This window comes from Urocitellus parryii, chromosome 7 (genome assembly GCF_045843805.1).
Source record: "Urocitellus parryii isolate mUroPar1 chromosome 7, mUroPar1.hap1, whole genome shotgun sequence".
Taxonomy (NCBI): Eukaryota; Metazoa; Chordata; class Mammalia; order Rodentia; family Sciuridae; genus Urocitellus; species Urocitellus parryii.
The window spans coordinates 92,449,471-92,469,803 of NC_135537.1; the positions used below are offsets into that span (position 1 = coordinate 92,449,471).

The 20,333-nt window shown below is 37.5% G+C and overlaps 1 pseudogene; it reads left to right on the forward strand.

Annotated features, from left to right (window-relative positions):
• Positions 1-16,944: 16,944 nt before the first annotated feature.
• LOC144255733 (atypical chemokine receptor 3-like) lies at positions 16,945-18,032 on the forward strand (annotated as a pseudogene).
• Positions 18,033-20,333: the final 2,301 nt, after the last annotated feature.

Genomic DNA, 20,333 nt, shown 5'->3' on the forward strand with positions numbered 1-20,333 from the left:
AATTTACATAGTTACCATTTCTGGCACTCATATCTTTCTGAGGATCTGATCATCTACTGGTACCACTTTACTTTCATCCAGAGACCTTCATTTAGTGTTTCTTGGAGTACAGGTCTGCTGGTGATGGGTTCTCCCAGCTTTTCTTTATCAGAATTGTCTCCATTTTCTCTTAATACTTTATATATTGATTTCAATATACAAAGTGTATACATATATAAAGTATATACATATATACACACATTATGTGTATTCATGTTTATGAAGTTATTTGGTTTTTTTTGGCTTGATATAGAATTCTGGTTTGACAATTTTTCCTTTCAGCTCTTGTTTAAAAAATTAAACTATTCTTAGAATAGTTTTTTATTTAAAGAAAAATTGCATGGATATAAAGACATAGTTCTCCTATGCTCTACACCCAGCTGTCCTTATTATTATACCTTTTGTTAGTATGGCACACTTATTAGAATTGATGAACCAGTATATTCTGGAGAGATGATGGAGAAATAGTACACCATTGAGGTCATTTAGTTTTTCAAATTTTTCATAGAATTCACCAGCAAAGCCAAAGAAACCTGTTGTTTTCTCTTTTAGAAGGTTGTCAGCTTTTTATTTATTGTCCTTAATAGAAACAGACCTATTCAGATTGTCTATTTCTCCCTGTGTGAGTGTGAGTAGTTTAGTTTGTCAAGGAACCCATCTATTTTAGCTGAGTTATCAAATTTGTGGACATAAAGTGGTTTGTAGTAACTTTCTATTGTTTTTAATTTTATTGATTTTCTTTTCTTTTTGCTTGCGTTAGGCTTAAATTGCTCTTTTGGCTTTGGCTTTTAAAAGCTAGATTACTGAGTTTAGCTCACTCTTCTTCTCTCATCTGTGTCTTCAGTGCTATAAATTCCACTAAGTGCACTAAATGCTTACACAGTTCATAGGATAAATTGTTAATTTTGATAAATTGTAATTTCTTTTGTTGAATTCAAAATATTTAAAAATTTCCCTTGGGACTATTTTTACTCATTTGTTATTTACAAATGTATTATTGAATTCCCAAATATTTGGGGATTTTTCAGTTCTTTTTCTATTGGTGATTTTCAGCTTAATTTCGTTGTGATATAAGAATATATTTTATTTGATTTTCAATCTCTTAAATTTATTGATGACTATTTTATGATACAGGACACAGAGTGCCTTTCTGAATTTTATGTAAACTTTAAAAGAATGTGTACTCTATTGTTTTGGGGGAAAGTATTTCAGAATTCCAATAAGATCAGGTTGATTGACAGCACCATTCTGGTCAACTATATCCTTATTGATTTTCTGCCTGCTTCATCTATCAAGCCCTGACAGAAGTGTTTGGAAGTTTCCAACTATATAGTAGTGAATTTTGTCAATTTCTTCTTGAGTTATATCAGTTTTGGTGTCACATACTTAGATTTCTGTTGCTAAATTCTTACATATTTAGAATTGCTATGTCTTCTTGGAGTTTGTCCCTCTTTATTGCTGATAATTTTTCATATTCTGAAATGTACTTTATGTAAAATCAATATAGCTATTGCAGATGCCCACTAATTAGTTGGTATAGTGCATCTCTGTCCATCATTTGGCTCTAATTGTAACTGGGTCTTCCTAATCAAAGTGGCTTTTTTTACAGACAATATATGGTGGAGTCTTATTTCTTATTCAGTTTGACACTTTTTTCTTTTAATTGGCATATTTAGAGTAGTCACATTTAAAGTTATTATTGGTAGAGTTGGAGTAGTATTTATTGTATTTATAACTTCTTTCTCTATTTTGCCTTTGTTCTTTACGCATTTTCCCATTTCTCTGGTTATATGAGCATATTATATGATTTCATTTATTCCCTCTCTTAGAATATCAACTATCCTCCTTTATCAGATGTTTAGTAGTTGCCCCAGAGTTTGCAATGTACATCATAAAAATATAAGAACATCCTCAACTAATACTCCACCCTTTCACGTGTAGGGCAGGTACCCTATGATATTGCTCTCATTAATTTCACTTTTTCCTATGCTATAATCACCCAATATATGGTTACTGTTACCGCTCTAAACACATGGTTATCTTTTATATCAGGAATAAGACAAAGAAAGATGGCATTTCACATTTATTTCTTCACCAGTGCTCTCATTTTCTTTATGTAGATCCAGGTTACATCATTTTTCTTCTCCTTGAAGAACTTGTTTGAACGTTGGCTCAGAGCAGGTTGCTGGTGATAAATACACTTTGTTTTTGTTTATGTGAGAAACTCTATTTCTGCTTCACTTTTGAAGAATAATTTCACAGTTTTAGTCAGCTTTTGCATCACTGTGACCAAAATACCCAACAAGAAACAATTTAGAAGAGGAAACATTTATTTTAGCTCACATTTATAGAGGTTCAGTCCATGGTCAGCTGATTCCATAGTGCTGGGCTCAAGCTGAGTTAGAACATGAGGGCAGAAGGTGGCAGAGGAAAGCAGCTCAGAACATGACAGCCAGGAGAGAGAGAGAGAGAGAGAGAGAGAAGCACTTCAGTTCACCAGGAACAAAAATACAAGCCCCAAGGCATGCCCCTAGTTGACCCATCTCTCTACAGATATCACTGGGTTAATCCATATCGGTGGATTCATCTACTTGAGTAGGCTACAGCTCTCACAATCCAACTTTCCACATGGAGGCCTCTGGGTCCTGAGTCCTCACCCACTCCCTCATGATGTTTTCACACTCATAAATAATATATATTATTTAACCCTGGCCTGCCTGTCTATTCTACATTCAGAGAAACCTGTTTCCTGAGGGTGTGGGGAGGCTCTGAGGGGCTGGGACAGAGCCCTCCTGGAAGGGGAGATCCTAAACTCAGGAACCAACACTGTCTGGCTCTTTGACCTTGGGCAAGACACTTAACATTTCTCTCATCCTTAAAATATGGCGACAGTAATAATCACAGTGACTGACATGGCTGGCATCCTGGCAAGGGCTGGAGATGAGAGGAGAGAAAACCAGTCATCCAGGATAATACCAAGTGCACCTCAAACACATAAATGGAACTTATTATTAGTTTTAATTGTGTGTATTCTTTAGGAGTGTGTGTGTGTGTGTGTGTGTGTGTGTGAGAGAGAGAGAGAGAGAGAGAGAGAGAGAGAGTTAAGAGTCATTATGTGTGGTACTGGAGATCAAATCCAACCCAGGGTCTTTTGCATGGTAGGCATGCACTGTACCACTGAGCTACAACAGTCCCAGCTCTTTTTTATTTTCAGACATGGTCTCACTAAATTGACCAGGCTGGCCTCCAACTTGTGGTCCTCTTTTCTTAGCCTCCCACACAACCTCCCAAGACTTTACAGGAATTCAGTGTCATAACTGGCTTAAGATTTGCTATATGTAAGATCTTGCTATCTGCCAATAGATAATTTTTCTCCTTTTTTTTCCCAACCAGATATTTAATTTTTTTCTTGCCTAATTTCTTTGGCTATAACTTTTAATAAATATAATGTTAGCTTTTTCATAAATGCCCTTCATCATGTTGAAGAAGTTTCCTTTTGTCTTTGTTTTGTGTGTGTGTGTGTGTGTGTGTGTGTGTGTGTGTGTGTATTTGAAGTATGGAAAGTTATCAGATTTTTTCAAATGTTTTTCTGCATCAAATGATTATGTTGAGTTTTTCCTTCACTATTAATGTATAGTGTACTAGATAATTGGCATTATTCCAAGTTAGTGTTTAATAATAATTAAGACCAGGGTCAAGACTTTAAGATACTATATTCAAGAAACTGGGGGAAAAATCACTCCATAAACTCACTACATGGTATGTCATAAGAATGCACCTTATAATATAAAATCTTTCTACACATAGTAGTTAGCTGCAAGAAACCATTCTTAGTTTAGGAAAACAGTGTTCCAAATTTCAGGGTAAACTACTAGCAACCTTCAACTCTTCTGTGGCAATATCCGATTTTTGTTTCCAAACTCTTCCACCCTAGCCTAAATTATGGAGTCTGGAGTGCTTTTCTCCAACCGTGTGATTACCAATATTGTCAATTTTTGCAATGATCTGATGAGATGTAGTCTGACGTGTATCTTGCATTCATTTCCTGAGCATATGCTCAATAAGGTGAGATCCTGCATGATGTTGGGGTCAGTCTTGGTCATCTCCCCAAATAATGAGTCAGACTATCACCTATATGACATTTTTTGGGGAAGGAGGTTGTGTGCTAGGGGTTTAACCTAGGGATGCTTTACCGTTGAGTTTCATCCCCAGTTCTTTTTACTTTTTATTAGAGTCAGGGTCTCATTAAGTTGCAGAGGACCTAAGTTACTGAGGTTGGCTTTGAACTTGTGATTCTCCTTTCTCAGCCTCCAGAGTCACTGGATTTATAGGCATGCCCCACCATGGCCAGCTACACTCCAATCTTTTTTGTACCAGGGTATTTTTGGTACAGGAGACTGAACCCAGGGGTGCTTATCACTGAGGTACTTCTAAAGCCCTTTTTTATTTTTTATTATGAGAGTTGCTGAGGCTGACTTTGAAATTTCCATCCTTCTGTCTCAGTCTCTCAGTCACTGGGATTACAGTTTGTGCCAGCATGTCCCAGGTGATAAGATTATGTTTTAAATGCTAAATTTTAAAGCTTTTGATATTTTCATTTTTCATAATTATTATTGTCCTTTAATCATTTTATAGGTCCATCTTTGTATCTTTTAATAGATTTTTACCTTTAAAAGTCTGTTTATCTAATATAAGTATAGCTATTTCTACCCCCTAAATTTCTGTTTTCATGAAATAGCTTCCTTCATCCCTCAATTCACAAGTTTTTACTGCACAGTTAAAAACACATGAACTGTAGCAGCATAACAGTACATTTTGTTTTATTATTCATTCTGCCAGTCTTAATCTTTTAATTGGGTAGTTTAATTTACATTCAACTTTTGTATAGTTAAGAACATATTGCTATTAAATCATTAATTTTTTCCTGGTTGCTTTCATTTTATTTCATTTGTTCCTTACTTTCTTATTTATCCTTGATTTGGTGATTTCTGTATGGATAAGGTGATTCTTTTTCTCTTTTGTATATCTGCTGTCCTAGTGAGTTTTGTAGTTTTACATGTTTTAATGACAAAGCCTTTACATCTGGAAATAGGACTCTGATAACAATTTATTTATTTATTATAATTAGGTATATATGACAGCAGAATGCATTTTGATTCATTGTACACAATTTCAGCACAACTTTTCATTTATCTTGTTGTACACAATGTAGCATTGTACCATATGTGTAATCATACATGTACCTAGGGTAATGATGTCCATCTCATTTCACTGTCTTTCTTGCTCCCATGTCCCCTCCCCACCACTTCCTCCCTTTTGCCCAAAGTTCTTCCATTTTCCCCATGCCCACCTCCTCTCCCATTATGGATCAGCATTCACATATCAGAAATAATAGTTGGCCTTTGGTATTTTGGGATTGGCTGACTTCACTTAGCAAGATATTCTTTAACTCCATCCATTTACCTGCAAATGCCATAATTTTATTCTCTTTTAATGCTGAGTAATCAATATTCCATTGTGTATATATGCCACAGTTTCTTTATCTATTCATCTATTAAAGGGCATCTAGATTTCTTCCACAATTTAGCTATTGTGAGTTGAGCTGCTATAAATAAACATTGATGTGGCTGTGTCACTAAAGTATGCTGATTTTAAGTCCTTTGGGTATAGACCAAGGAGTGGAATAGCTGGGTCAAATGGTGGTTTCATTCCAAGTTTTCAAAGGAATCTCCACATTGTGGTAAGCATTTCTTTTAAGGCTGGTCTGGTGGCAAGTTTTCTCAATTTTTGCTTATCTTGGAAAAGATTTGTCTTTTAATTCTAAATGTTAGTATGCCTGCCTGCCTGCCTTCTTCCCTTCCTTATGTTTTGACTTTAAATACCTTATCCCAGTCTTTCCTTATCTTTACAGTTTCTTCTGAGAAATCACCTTTTCATTTATATATTTCCTGATGCTTTTCTCTTTCTGCTTTTAAAATTCTCTCTTAGACTTCTAACACTTTGACTATATTATGCCTCAAAGAAGACTTTTATTTTGGAAAATCTGTTTGGGTTTTTTGGACTCCATGGGCTTAGATTTTCACATTTTTCTTAAAATTTTGATGATTTCAGTTATTATTATGTTAAGTAGGCTTTCTATAACTATTTCTTCTCCTCTTCGTCTGGAACATAATAATGCAAGTATTTGCTTAGTATTATCCCATAAGTGTCATAGTCTTTCCTTATTCCTTTTTACTTATTTTTTTAACTTGTTCATCTGAGTAAAAAAAGATATTTCAAAAGGTATTTGAAGACATTTCAAAGAAGTGTCTTGAAGCTGAGATTTTTTTTGTTGTTGTTATTCTGCTTGATCTAGTCTATTGTTGAGGCATTCGACTACATTTTTGAATGCAATTTGTTGACTGCTTTAGTTCTAAGATTTCTGTTTGGTTCTGATCTCTGCTGAATTTTCTTACTGAAAGCATGAACTGATTTTCTAGTTTTGTTAAGATGTCTAGTTTGTGTTGATTCTCATTGAGTTTCCTTTAAATCACCATTTCAAATTATTTTTCAGGTAATTTATTAATTTCCCTTTCCCTGAGATCTGTCATTAGAATTATTTTGTCCTTTAGAAGCATAACATTGTGTTGGTTTTTCATATTTTTTTGTCACTTTAATTCTAGGTGGGCACAGCAGTTTGGTCTCTATGTAGTGTTTCCAGCTAGAATCAGGCTAGTGATGCTTGTGGATGTCTGGGTGGTTTACAGAATTGCTTTGTGATCTGGGATTCAGCTTTCTTATGAAGGGCAGGTTTTCTGGTGGCTCTGGACACAGTATCTGCAGCCGTAGGTGAAAGGTACTTGTAGTTTCTGTAGGTCATGTAGGAATGGGGCAATTCTGGTAGGCCTAGGCATGTGCCATGTGGCTGGTGTGACAACAGAAGCAAGAAATTGTCAATTACTAATAAACCCATGGGTGAGGGGCTGTTCTGGAAGGCCCAGGTGGGTTTGGCACTGTGTGTATGGTAGTAGGGGATGGGGTACCCACTGATGTCTGAGGACTGCATGGAGCCAGATCACTCTCATGGCCCTGGGTAGCATGAAACAGTGCTCCCAACAGTGGGGATGGTGTATTTGTCTTTGTCAGAGGACAGTGTAGGGACCCAACCTCACCGGTGTGCTCAGAAGGAGCCTGTCAGTGTCAGAGGACTGTGTTGATTGCCTTTGTTTGTGCTGATTGCCTTTGGTTATGCCACTCACAGGTCTCTTGGTTATTCCTTCAGTTGTGAGTAGGTAATTCAGGCTGTTTTCTAGTTTTTCAGGGCCTCTGTGGGCTGTGATACTCAAAGAAAGCCCCCTCAGTACATTTCAGGTCCATGTATAGGGGGCAGGTTGGCCTGCTTCTTGGGACCATGGGTTGGTAGAATTCCAAAATGGTTCATGTAGCAGGAGCTTAGTGGGAGAGGATACAGCATAGGTTGACCCCTTTCTCTTGGGTAATGTAGCAGCTTGAATTCCTTGGAAGCACCCCAACTTTAACGCAGGAGCTGTGAGGACTTTAGGTCTCTCCAGCGGCAAATATGTCAGTTGCTCATTATGTTAGTGAAGGCTGCTGGGGACCTCCTGATTACGGGTTCCCATATTAAATCTCTTGTATTCGGGGGTTTATCTCAACTAGGCAGTTAAGATGGTAGATGTTCTGGGTTTATTCCCTTCTTTACAAGGCTATCCTGGGTCTCTGTTCTCCATAGCATTTCTGTCACATTCCTAGTGTACTCTGGCTTCAGTGGAATATGTGTTATTTTTATTTGTGTTTTTTTTCTTCTGCTTTGGAGGGAAGTGCACCAGACATCTCTAATCAGCAGTCTTGCTGATGTCACCCCTCCATATGGTTGCTCTTTTTAGTTTTGAGGAAAAGCACACCAAACCAGATTCTGGGGCTACCTTCTTTTTGTACAGTCCCCAGGGTTTCCTTCTGGATAATTTGTCCTTACATTCTCAAAGATCTTAGGCTTCCAAAGAACTTGTGCATCTTGAGAATATCTTTAGAGCAGTTTCAACCTTCAGCTTGCAGATAGGAAACACAAAATGGCTATTAATCATTCTCATGGGGAAAACAGCTTATAACTAGAGAATTCCAAGGCCTATTTAGTCTCTATTCATGGGAACCAAAGACTGAAAAAAATATGATTGTCATTTTTCCTTGTTCAGACATAAGACAGACAGATAGATAGATAGATAGATAGATAAATGGAGTTCTTACATCATGTAACATTATGTTGCTAACATGAATTAAAGCCTTACAAAATTTTACAAATAGAACTAAAAAATTAAGTTTTTGTCATTGTAGATAAAATAGCATGGTCAGAGGTTTTCTGAGTATGAAATAATACATAGACTTGAAATTTTTATAGAAACAATTGACAGAAATTTTAAGCATGACTTAGGAGGGACAAAATGAAGACAGTTATTTTTCAAAAAGGGTTTGTGAATGAAAATGCAGAGAGCAGAGTTAGGGATAATTGGAACTATTTTTCTGAGTGACTGAAAGAATATTTGTGCTATTAACTGCACTAAGAAAAATGTTGTACACACTGGGCCTATTCAGAAAGTGGAGTCTGGCCTTTGGGCTGTCAATCCTGTATGTTTCTACCACTCTAAATTTGGCATGCAGATGGTACCCATCATTACAATTGTTGTTTAACATTTATTGAATATTGTCAGTGTGCTAAGCCTGGTGTGGAATATTGGAAAGGCATTCATTTCTGCACATTCCCCCTCCCACCTCCATCTGGTTCCTTCATTTTAGTATTGTCATGTTTCTTGGCACTTTGAAGTTGGTCATTGGCATGTTATTCACTTAATAATTACCAACGAAATGACACATGATGAAAAGATTTGAAGCATTTTAAAAGCGCATTCATTTATCAAGCCACCATTTGTGGGAGATGGGTGCATGACATTAGTTTAAACTTTGATCGAATAAGGGTTGTAATGTTTTTAGTATGCATGCAATTTTATGAAGAGTTTTACCTTTATTAGGTTACCTTGATCTTAACAAAAATGGAAAATATTGTTTTAGTTCAAAATCTTTAAAATCACAGGGAAGTGCACAGGATTATATAAGATTCTAATTTATAATGCAAATATAAATTTATAATATAAATATAATTAAAATTATAATCTATAATTGTACAATTTATAAAATTATCATCAGTGCTCCCCACATATGCATAATATGGATTTTTAAAGTAAAATTAAAGATTATGGAAAAATCAGAATCCTTTCTGTTTTTACCACAGCACAATTTACCTCTTCCCTACTCTTCCAGAAGTAAACATCATCATAACTTGGCAAATTTTTCATCCTTTTATCCAGATATACATGTTTCTTTTTAGAATATATAATATAGTTTACTCTGTTTTAAATGTTAATTATTTTGCTCTATGCATTTCCTTTTAAAAAAGGAAATTTCTATGTTAAACATTATATTTACGGTATCTATAATTAAGCTTAACTATTGTTTAGCACTCTATCTCTAATTTTAGAAATAAATTATATTTTTTTCATACAGTCTTTTAAATAGACATTTTGCTTCCAATCTTTGCTATTACTTTTTAAAAATTTTATTCTTTGCTTTTATTAGTGCATTGTAGTTGTGCATAATAGTTGGGTTCATTTTGATATGATCATACATGCATGAAATTGACTTTACTCCATTTCTGTCCCCTATGCTTGCTTCTCCTTTCTCTCCCCTTCTCCCTTCCCTTATTTGCCTTCCTCTATTCTACTGATCTACCTTCCACTCACTTATTTATTTTTAATGAGGCTTCATAGATATACATATAGCTGGAATTCATTGTGGTGTATTTATGCATGCACATAGAGTTATTTTGTAAAGTACACAGAAGAAAGGATATTATAAAGATAAAAGTATAAATTGATACAATCAAATTATTTGCTATCATTTAGACAGAATATTTCAGAGAAGCAAAATAGAGGAAAATGTTTGGCTTACTTTATAAGTCTAGTATAACTTGATATTAAAAAGAAATAAGGACAATGTAAGAAAATTATAGAATAACTTTGCTTTGTCTACATAAATGTAACTATATTGAATAAGTTAAGCAGACATGATCTAGCAGTGTATGTGAATGAGTGTGAAATGTATTATCAACAAATGAGCTATCATTATGCATTTATTAAAATAGCTAAAAGTAAAATGACTGATAATATCAAGTACCTGTGAGAGTGGAGAGCAACTAGAATATGTATATGTTATTAATGGAATACAAATTGATAGACATTTAAGAAATCAGTTTGGTTATTTGCAATTTTGTTGTTAATTTGATATAAGTGGAGAAATGAAGTATGTATTTATTTAAAAAAAAACTTGGGTGGCAAAGTTTATTGCAGCTTTATTTATAATGGCTAAAATCTCGAAACAACTCAAATGCCAAAAAACTGTTGACTAGATAAACTATGGAATACATGAATTGGAATGCTGTTTAGCAGTAACACAAGTAATTACTAATTCATGCAGTTTCATGGACGAACTGCACATTCATCATGCTAAGTAAGATAAAACTGATTCAAAAGGCTACAAATTGTATTATTCCATTCATGTGATGTCCTGGAAAAGTTACAACTATAAGAAAACAGTTTAGCCAAAGGACTAAATGTGAAGGAAGTAGATTGACTACAAAAGAGCCTGTGGTAATTTGTGGGGTGATATGAATATTCATTCTCTGTTTTCTCTCATATGCGGAAGCTAACCCACAATAAAAGTAGAGGGATAAAAAAGAATAGAATTCAGTGGAGTAGACAAAGGGGAATGAGAGAAGGGAGGGGAGATGGGAAAAGGAAAGAGTGGAATGAATCTGACATAACATTCCCATGTACATAAGTGAAAAATACCACGGTGAATCTCACTATGTGTACATCCACAAGAAATTAATTTTAAAAAAATCACTATGGGTAAGTGGCAGAAAGATCAGAAGAGGGAAGGGAACGGGGTGGGAGGAGGGATGGGGAAGGAGAGACACTGGGGACTGAATTAGAACAAGATATATTCCATGCTTTCATAATTATGCCAAAATGGATTCATGTATAACTAAAAAAATAAATTTTAAAATTTTATTCTCTTAATTTTGACAGTTCTTGTATGGCTGTGTGCATGTCTTAAAAATTATAGAACTGAACTCAGAAAAAAAAATAATCCTATCATATTTGAATTATAACCAATAAACCTGACTTTGTCGGTAGGTTTTATACACACTAATGGGAGTTTTATTCCTACATGCTTGATATCAATAATGTTATTTTAGATGAAATGCTTTCCAAAATCCAGTCTTGAACTCTTGCTAAAGCATAAAGTTTTGTTTAATTTTATTGTCTTGGATAAATCCCAATAACTTGCAGAACTTTTACATAAATTCTAATTTGTAAAAATATGTTTGGATTTTTATTTGTGCACAATTATCTCAACAGTAGCTCATAAAATTTTTGCTCATTCTTAAAAAATAATTTTAAGAACGCAGAAAATAAAGTTCACAGATATTGTCATTCACTGAAGTCTATAGGGCTTAAACATGGCAGAACTGTAACACCTATACTGATTTTTTTTAAATATAACTCCAGTGTTTTCTAATTAATTTTAAAATAATTTGTTTTAATTATTTCATTTAACATGTTTGTATTGAAAGTGTTATGCTTGCAAGGTTGCAGTGGATACCTCTTTTCTGGGCCAGCCTAACACTTTTTTATTTTTAAATAATACATTCTCCATTTCCCTTGCCCTAATATCACACTCCATCTAGGAATTTAGGTGGGGTTAATACATGCATATCTTATCAGGGTGCCACATACTCTGTTTATAGTAAATGGATTAGGGATAATTAAATGGCACCATTATTAACATTCAATCCTAGAAATTTTACTGGATTAATTTGATAAGAGGAGCAATCTGTCTGTCAGGCCTGCAGAGCTATAGAATATAAACTCAGTGTTGCCAGAGGCTGATGTGTGGTGAAACTTTCCTAGGGTAGAGAACCAGCACAGAAGACAACAGAGCTGCAATGAACTTCTGTTGGCATCATTCATTCAATATTCCCTGAAGCCATAGAGATCCCTGGAATTAACACTTATGTGAAATAATGAACTTCCTTTTCTTTTTGGAATGGGCTTGAATATGAAATCATCTCCTGATTTCCTGAATCACAAAATGAGACATTAGCTCACATGTAATTTATGCCCTTAAGAACTCAGGGACTTGGAAAAATAATGCACATAAATTTATTATAGTAATAACGTTGCTATGTTACTTTAATTGATTACCTCACTTAACTGATTATCTCACATTCCAGAACATTAGTAATAATAAATTGAGTTAAGTAAATAGGAACCATTTTCTCATGCAAGCCAAAAAGTTAGTAGTATTTTAAATTTAAATAGAGGGAAATTTTAAAGACGATAGTCATCCAGTAAAGAGATATAATCCAAATAAACTAAATTCAGATTTCATCTTTTACTGTTGGCAGCTTTTTGGACATATTTTATTTCAAAGACCTAGATTTCTTAATATAAGTCTTGAAGGTCAGATGAAGACTAGGTCATTCCAAACATTTAAAGATAAATGCTTTTTCCATTTGTTGGAAAAAATCACAAGGCAATAAACTCCAGATCTACTATCAGGAGAGAAGAATGAGACAAGGACCCTTCCCAACTTACCTAGCCAAAGACCTCTCATTCATTGATCACTGCTTTCTGCCATTTGTTTGTCATATATTAAATAAAAGCTGAAGAAATAAATATCAGAATCTACAACATGAAAAGTGTTGTTAAATAACATTTTTAGAAACTCAATAAGTTGGAAATCAATCAAAAATGAAAAAACACTTTAACTCAAATGATGATTTATATTAAAACCTTGAATTTAAGAAAAAGTTAATTTTTTAGACATAACCTGTGTGAGAAGTATAAAGAAGTTTACTAAATGGTAATAAGGCTAAACCATGAAAACTTAGGTAAGTACTTATCACTCTCTGTAATGCAAGTACAGCATATAAGCTGGTCTGTTTCATTCAGCTTTTTCATCTGTGACCAAAACACCTGATAAGAACAACTTAGAGGAGGAAAAGTTTATTTGGGACTCAGGGTTTCAGAGATCTCAGTCCATTGGTAGCTGACCATTGCTCTGGACCCAAGATGAGGCAGTACATCATGGGGGAAGACGCCCAGCAGAGAAATGCTGCTCAACACAAGGCAAGGTCAGGAAAGAGAGGTAGAGGGGTGGGGGAGGGAGAGGGGGAGAGAAAACTGGAGAGAGGGGAAGCTTGCACATGGGAAAGATGCATCATTCTAGGGCACACCCCCAGTGACTCACCTCCTCCAGCCACACCCCACTTGCCTTCAGTTATCACCCAGTCAGTCCATTCAAACTAGGATAAACTGATTAGGTTACAGCTCCCCCAATCCAATCATTTCACCTCCAAGCACTCCTGTATTAACACAGGAGCTTTGGGGGGAACACTTTATATATAAACCTTAACACTGCCTAAATGTCAAGTATATCTTCAATGCACATTTTGTTTTAAAGAGATGCATTAAACCTAGAGAACAATTCAGAGAAAATTGACATCTTTATTATATTGAGTTCTATACCCCATAAACATTCTATGCCTCTTCCTTTATATAGGTCCTCTATTTCTTCCAATCTCATTTTGTAATTTGTAGGATGCAAATCCTCTGTTATATTAGACTTTTGCTTAATAATGTTTCCTTTTATGTTTTTTAAGCTATTGTCAATTGTGTCTCAAATTTTATTTCTAGTACATAAAAGTGTGGTTGATTTTTGTAATTTATTTGTAAACCCTGAAATTTTGTTGAACTCACTTAACAGTTTTATGATTTTTAAAAATACAATACTAATCATGAGAGGTTGGGAAGGTTGGAGGGGTAGCATAGATAAAGAAAAGCAGATTTGATCAGTTTTTCTGGTATACAGGTGTTAAAATATGACACTGAAACCCATTAAAGCATACAATTAATGCATAAACAGTTTTTAAATGTGATGTGTGTACAATGAAAACTACATAGCCTTTAAAAAGAAGGAAATTCTGTCTTTGTGAAAATAGAATCCTTAACATTTTTCATATAGACAATTATGTCATATATGCAAATGAGGATAATTTTATTTTTACTTTCCAATTGATAATGCCTTGCATTTCTTTCCCTACTTTTACTGCAAGGACTAGAACTTCTAGGTGAACAGAGTAGTGAAAACAATACTTGAAGGGAAAGTATACAATCTCTCAGCTTTAGATAGGGTATTAGCTGGGATACTAAGTATAATTGTAGGTATGCTTTAATTAACGAACCAGCCCAATTTGTTTACATGTATGAAGAGTTTTAGTCATGAATTATTGTTGGATTTTATCAAATTCTCCTTCTGTTTCAATTTATGTAATCACTTGATATTCATATTTAGCTTGCTTATGTGATTAAATTGATTGATTTTAGATGTCAAACTTGCCTTCCATCATAGAAAAGATTCCACTTGTAATGATTTTTAATTCGTTTTATTTCTCTCTAGATTCAGCTTTCTAAAATGTTGTTATTTATTTATTTATTTATTTTTGCATCTAACACCATGAGAGATGGTCTGTAGGGATTTACAGACTTTTATTAATGGCTTAGGTGTAGAACAGAGCCTGAGAGAAGTTGTAAGGGAAGAAGTTTGAATGCATACTTGTTTAGGATGAGTTTCTGATAATCATATGTCATAATAGAATGAATGCTTGTATTCCTAACCCCCTAATTCACAGTATGATAGCGTTAGCAAGGAGGAGGACCTTTGGGATTTATTTAGATTTAGATGAGGCCTTGAGAGTAGACCCTCCTGATGCAATTAGGGTCCTTGTAAGAATAGGAAGGTATTAGCACTCTCTCTTTCTCTCTACCACCTGAAGATACAGCCAGATGGCAGTGTCTAAAAGCCAAAACCCAACAATGTGGCATCTTGATCTCAGATTCTCCAGTCTCCCAAATTGTGAGAAATAAACACCTATTGTTTAAACCAGTTATTGATGATATTTTATTATAGCAGTGTAAGCTTACTAAGACATTTTGTTTAACAGGACAAGTCCAAAACACTGGTTATTTTTTTCTTTTTTTAAATTTTATTTTTATAAGAGCTTTATAGTTATGCATAGTAATTGGGTTTATCCCAATAAATTCATACATGCATAGAATTGGATTTCAGTTCATGATCACCCTTTTCCCATTCCCCTTGTCCCTCCCTGTTCTCCTTCCTCTACTGTACTAGACTTCCTCTCACTCACCTATTTTTTATATTTGATTGGTTCTTCTTATTTATACATAAAGATAAGTTCCCTGTGGTATAGTTATATATTCACATAACATGATTTTCTAAGAATTAATTCTGCATTGCCTCCCCTTTACTATCCCTCCACTCTGACTCTAGATCTCCTTGTATACTACTGATCTTCCCTTTCTAGGGGAGGTGGCAGGAGTATCTTCAGGGCAGCTTGGGGCTGGCTGGATAAACCGAGATCAGTCTGGGAGGCCAGAAGCCCATCTTCTGGCATCACCCTCCACAGCCTTGTTAGCCAGATATCCTTTTGGAATCCTTGAAGCTGTCTTAGGACAGGACATCTGCTTATGAGGGTTTGTTTGTCCTGATTCTGTGTTGCCCCCTGTGAGTGGCCTACTGTGCATGAATGTCAGCTTCCAAACACTGGGGGTCACTGGGCTGTGGGGACTTTCTGGCTGCTGGGCCAGTGACCTGGTTGTAGAGCAGAGGATATATCACTATCCTGGGATGCTCAGGCCTTCTTTCTGCACATGAAGCCTGGGTTGGACAACCAGGACGGGATCCTACAACCACCTCTATCCCCTACCTCCCACAGAGGGAGCTGCCAGGCCTCCCACAGTCTTCCTTGTTGGGATTCAGGAGTGGGCCACCTGTTAAGTTTTGAGGCTGTGGAGGTAGGCAGCAGGTGTCTTCCATAGTTAGGGACTCTGTTCCATGCTTTCCTAAGGAGGGCCTAATTCAGCTGCATGTCCTCTGTGGGTTCCTGGGCCCTCTTTGGGGGTGGATGTTATGCAACAGTTTCCCAAGTGGAGAAGAGCCAAGATGAGGTTTTGCATTTCTGCTAAAGAGGAGAAGCTGATTGCTTCTCCTGGACAGTTGCAGGTGACAGGTCATTGAGTAATATGTATCCCCATTCATATTTGGGGATAAGCCCTTTGTCCCTAAGGTAATGCTGAGGTGGGTGAAGCTGTTCTAGTGCAGCAGACACGGTCAGGATAACCAATATATCTTATGTTGGACACTATTGGCTGGAGGAGCCATATAATTCCAACCTTGGAATGTCCCTGCTTTGGTTTCTGAAACAGTTGTCAAGGCCACTTGGCACACATTGACTCTTATCCTGGATCCTGCAGAAGTTGCTAAGTGTAACATGGAGTCACTTTGAGTAACCCATGGTAGCCTGAATCTTGGCTAGTCACCACCTGTGGCAAGTGACAGAACTGCCACCTACATAGAGGAGACAAGTCAAGTCTGGTGTTTCTTTGGCCCTGTACCATGTTGATTTCACACTCTGAGCACAGCCAGGCTGATGGTGTCTGAAGAAGACAGCCAATGAAAGATAGAAAACCAACATTGTGTCTGTCTTTGGACACTGTGTCAATGAGACTCTGGCTGTTTGTTTATGTGACACAGTTCTCGTGTGATTGATTTCTTTTCTCCTTTCTTTGTGAGACACCTCAGAACTTGGGCAAAACTGCTGTGCCTTATTAGGACCCCAGAAAAATGTTTTGACTGGAAGTCGAGATTCCCTGATGAGTGATTTCTCTCTCCCATCTCTCTGGGTTGCTGTAGGTTCTTCTCACTCCCCCTACCATGGATATGCATCTCTTTGACTACACAGAGCCAGGAAACTTCTCTGACATTAACTGGCCATGCAACAGCAGCAACTGCATCCTGATTGATACAGTGCACTGCCCAACCATGCCCCACAAAAGCATCCTACTCTACACACTTTCCTTCATTTACATTTTCATCTTCGTGATCGGCATGATTGCCAAGTCTGTGGTAGTCTGGGTGAACATCCAGGCCAAGACCACAGGCTATGACACCCACTGCTACATCTTGAACCTTGCCATCATGGACCTGTGGGTGGTCATCACCATCCCCGTCTGGGTGGTCAGCCTGGTGCAGGACAACCAGTGGCACATGGGTGAGCTTACCTGCAAGGTCGCACACCTCATCTTCTCTGTCAGCCTCGTTGGCAGCATCTTCTTCCTCACATGCATGAGCATCGACCGCTACCTCTTCATCACCTACTTCACCAGCACCTCCAGCCGCTGGAAGAAGATGGTGTGCCACATATTGTGCGTTCTGGTGTGGCTGCTGGCCTTGTGCTTGTCTCTGCCAACACCTACTACCTGAAGACTGTGGTGTCTGCTTCCACCAACGAGACCTACTGCTGGTCGTTCTACCCTGAGCACAGCATCAAGGAGTGGCTGATCGGCATGGAGCTTGTCTCTGTTGTCTTGGGCTTCATTGTCCCCTTCTCCATCATCACTGTCTTCTACTTCCTACTCTCCAGGGCCATCTCAGCCTCTGGTGATCAGGAGAATCAGAGTATCCGGAAGATCATCTTTTCCTATGTGGTGGTCTTCCTTGTGTGCTAGCTCCCGTATCACATGGCAGTGCTGCTGGGCATCTTTTCCATCCTGCACAACCTCCCCTTCACCTGCCAGCTGGAGAACATGCTCTTCACAGCACTACATGTCACACAGAGCCTGTCCCTGGTGCACTGCTATGTCAATCCTGTGCTCTACAGCTTCATCAACCACAAGTACAGGTACAAGCTGATGAAGGCCTTCACCTTCCAGTATTCTGCCCAAATAGGCCTCACCCAGCTCACCAACACCACCAGAGTGTCAGAGACAGAGTACTTAGTGCTGGAGCAAAACTCCAAATGACCTGCTGTGCAGAGGCCATGTCATGGAGCTTGTGAACATGGCTTATGGTCTTCATAAGAGAGCAAGGGTGCTTTGGGTCTTGATGCCCAAGTGACATGAAGAGGAGAAGGCGTGACATTGTGCATCTTACTCTCTATCCAGTGCTGTCTGTCAAAGTCAGCGTCAGGAAACACTTGACTGGACATCTATACAACAGAACCTTCTGCTCTTCCTGAAATTTTTATATGTTGAATTGTATTTAAGTCTTCATTTTCTCACTATTGGCATACTGCATAAAAAGTATTGGAAAGTTAAATGTATTTTAAATATTGCATGGGAGGTATAATCCTACTCAGATTGCTGTAGTTTTAAGATTAGTTTGACTTTAGTTTTACTAAGGGTGTCATTTTTAACTAATTTAAAGTTATGTATTTATATACATGTATATGCATATATATAAATGTACACCATTCTTCACTGAAATGTGTTCTTTATAAAAGTTTTATATCTCTGTGGTGGGTTGTATTTGCACAGGATATGGAACAAAAATGGCTTCATAATGCTGTTTGGGACGTTAATAGTTTTGCAGAGTTACATTTAAAACAAAAGAAGACTATTACAGGCTACAAACATGTGCATACAATGAACAGAGTTCTCTTAGTCTGTAAGTTATTTCTTTAATAAAGAACTTTGTTTCCTAAAAGTGCATTCCTCAAAGTGTGAAAGTATGCCGGCATTGAGGTAGCATTCATGATGTTGCTATGTGGACACACCTGGCACACACAGTCAAGCTGAGCAAGAATAAAGAGAGAACTGCCACAGAGCAAACTGGAGGGTTAGTATGGGTGAGTGGCATGAAAGGCACAGCATTCAAAGTGCTGAGTGTGTTTTAGAAGCTCTTCAGGTGGTGTTGGGGAGGGAGGTGGTGGGCAGATGTCTGGAGGCGGAAATGCAGGAAATGTGAGCCTGGATCGGCCAGGGCTCCTCTGCTCCCAGCACCAGTGTGACATCCCCTCACACAATCCCTGCTGAGGGTTGAAAGCAGCGCTGCTTTTACATTCTTAGCAGACCTAAGAAAAAGCTGCACAGGAAATGCATATTTTCTACTTACCATAGACCAACTAATTACATTTGTCCCCTGTCATCTGCACCAGATATGTCCCAAGATCCCCTGAAACCTGGAAAGTACCTGACTCATTATGTATATTTTATGTATTTACTACGCATTCTCCTAGACATACACATTTACCGTACAGTTTAATTTATAAAGTAGACACAGAGATCAACAATTATGAAAATTAGAATGACTGTATAATTTTCTGTAATAAAAGTTATTTAAAACTTAGCAATTATGTATTTCTAGAGTATCCCATTTAGCATTTTGGGGGGCTGCAAGTAACTGAACTGCAGAAAGTGAGCCTGTAACTAAGGGAAGACTATTGACTGTGCTTGAGGCAGTAACCTAACTCTGGCTTCTGCATTTCCACATGAACCTTCAATGGGAGGACTCCTTGGAGGAGCACTTTCAGAGCCACAGGAGCCACAGACTTCTACAGACCTGGCTTTTGGGTAGGAGCTCAGGAAAGTGTCCTTCCCATCTTAGCACAGGTGAGGCCATCCACAGGTGGGTCTTCTTGAGATCCAGGGTCTAATTCCCTTTTGGAAAGTCCCTGAACATATGGGCTCACCCAGACTTGCAGCCCAGGGGGCCCTGGGGGTTACAGATAGCACCACTTGCAAAGGCTGCACAATCTGAGTTCTGAGGCCAGGCATTATGGCATGCTGACTCCAATATGCTTGACACATGTCCACAGGTGCATGCATACTGTCATGAATGCTATAATAATAGCAGATCAATAAGTGAAAATACAAGAGAAAAAAAATAACACAAGGAGCATACAAAGTTGGGGAAAATCATGACATTATAAACACTTATTACCATTAAAATGGGGCCATGTTTGCCCTGAGGCTTCTAGAGGTCAAGTTCAAAGAGAAAACTCCCAACCAGTGAATTGAGGAGGAGAATGGAGAACAGAAAAGCTGAACTTAAGTTGAGTGTTCAGGCCCCTCCCACTCAGTGTGGACCCCTCCTAGCCCAGGAGTTCAGGCATGTAGATGCATAGTGCTGGGTTCAGGTGGGGTTCCTTATCCATTCACAGAAGTCTCCTGTGCCACCTAACTTTAGTGACTCCTATTGCCCTTGCTTAGTCGGACCATGGACTACTTTCTTACCACTCTGTAGAGCTGGGTGACCACTCAGTAGCTTACACCCACTCTGAGGTGCAGAGCAGTTAGGAGGTTTGTGGAGAGCATGCTGTGCTG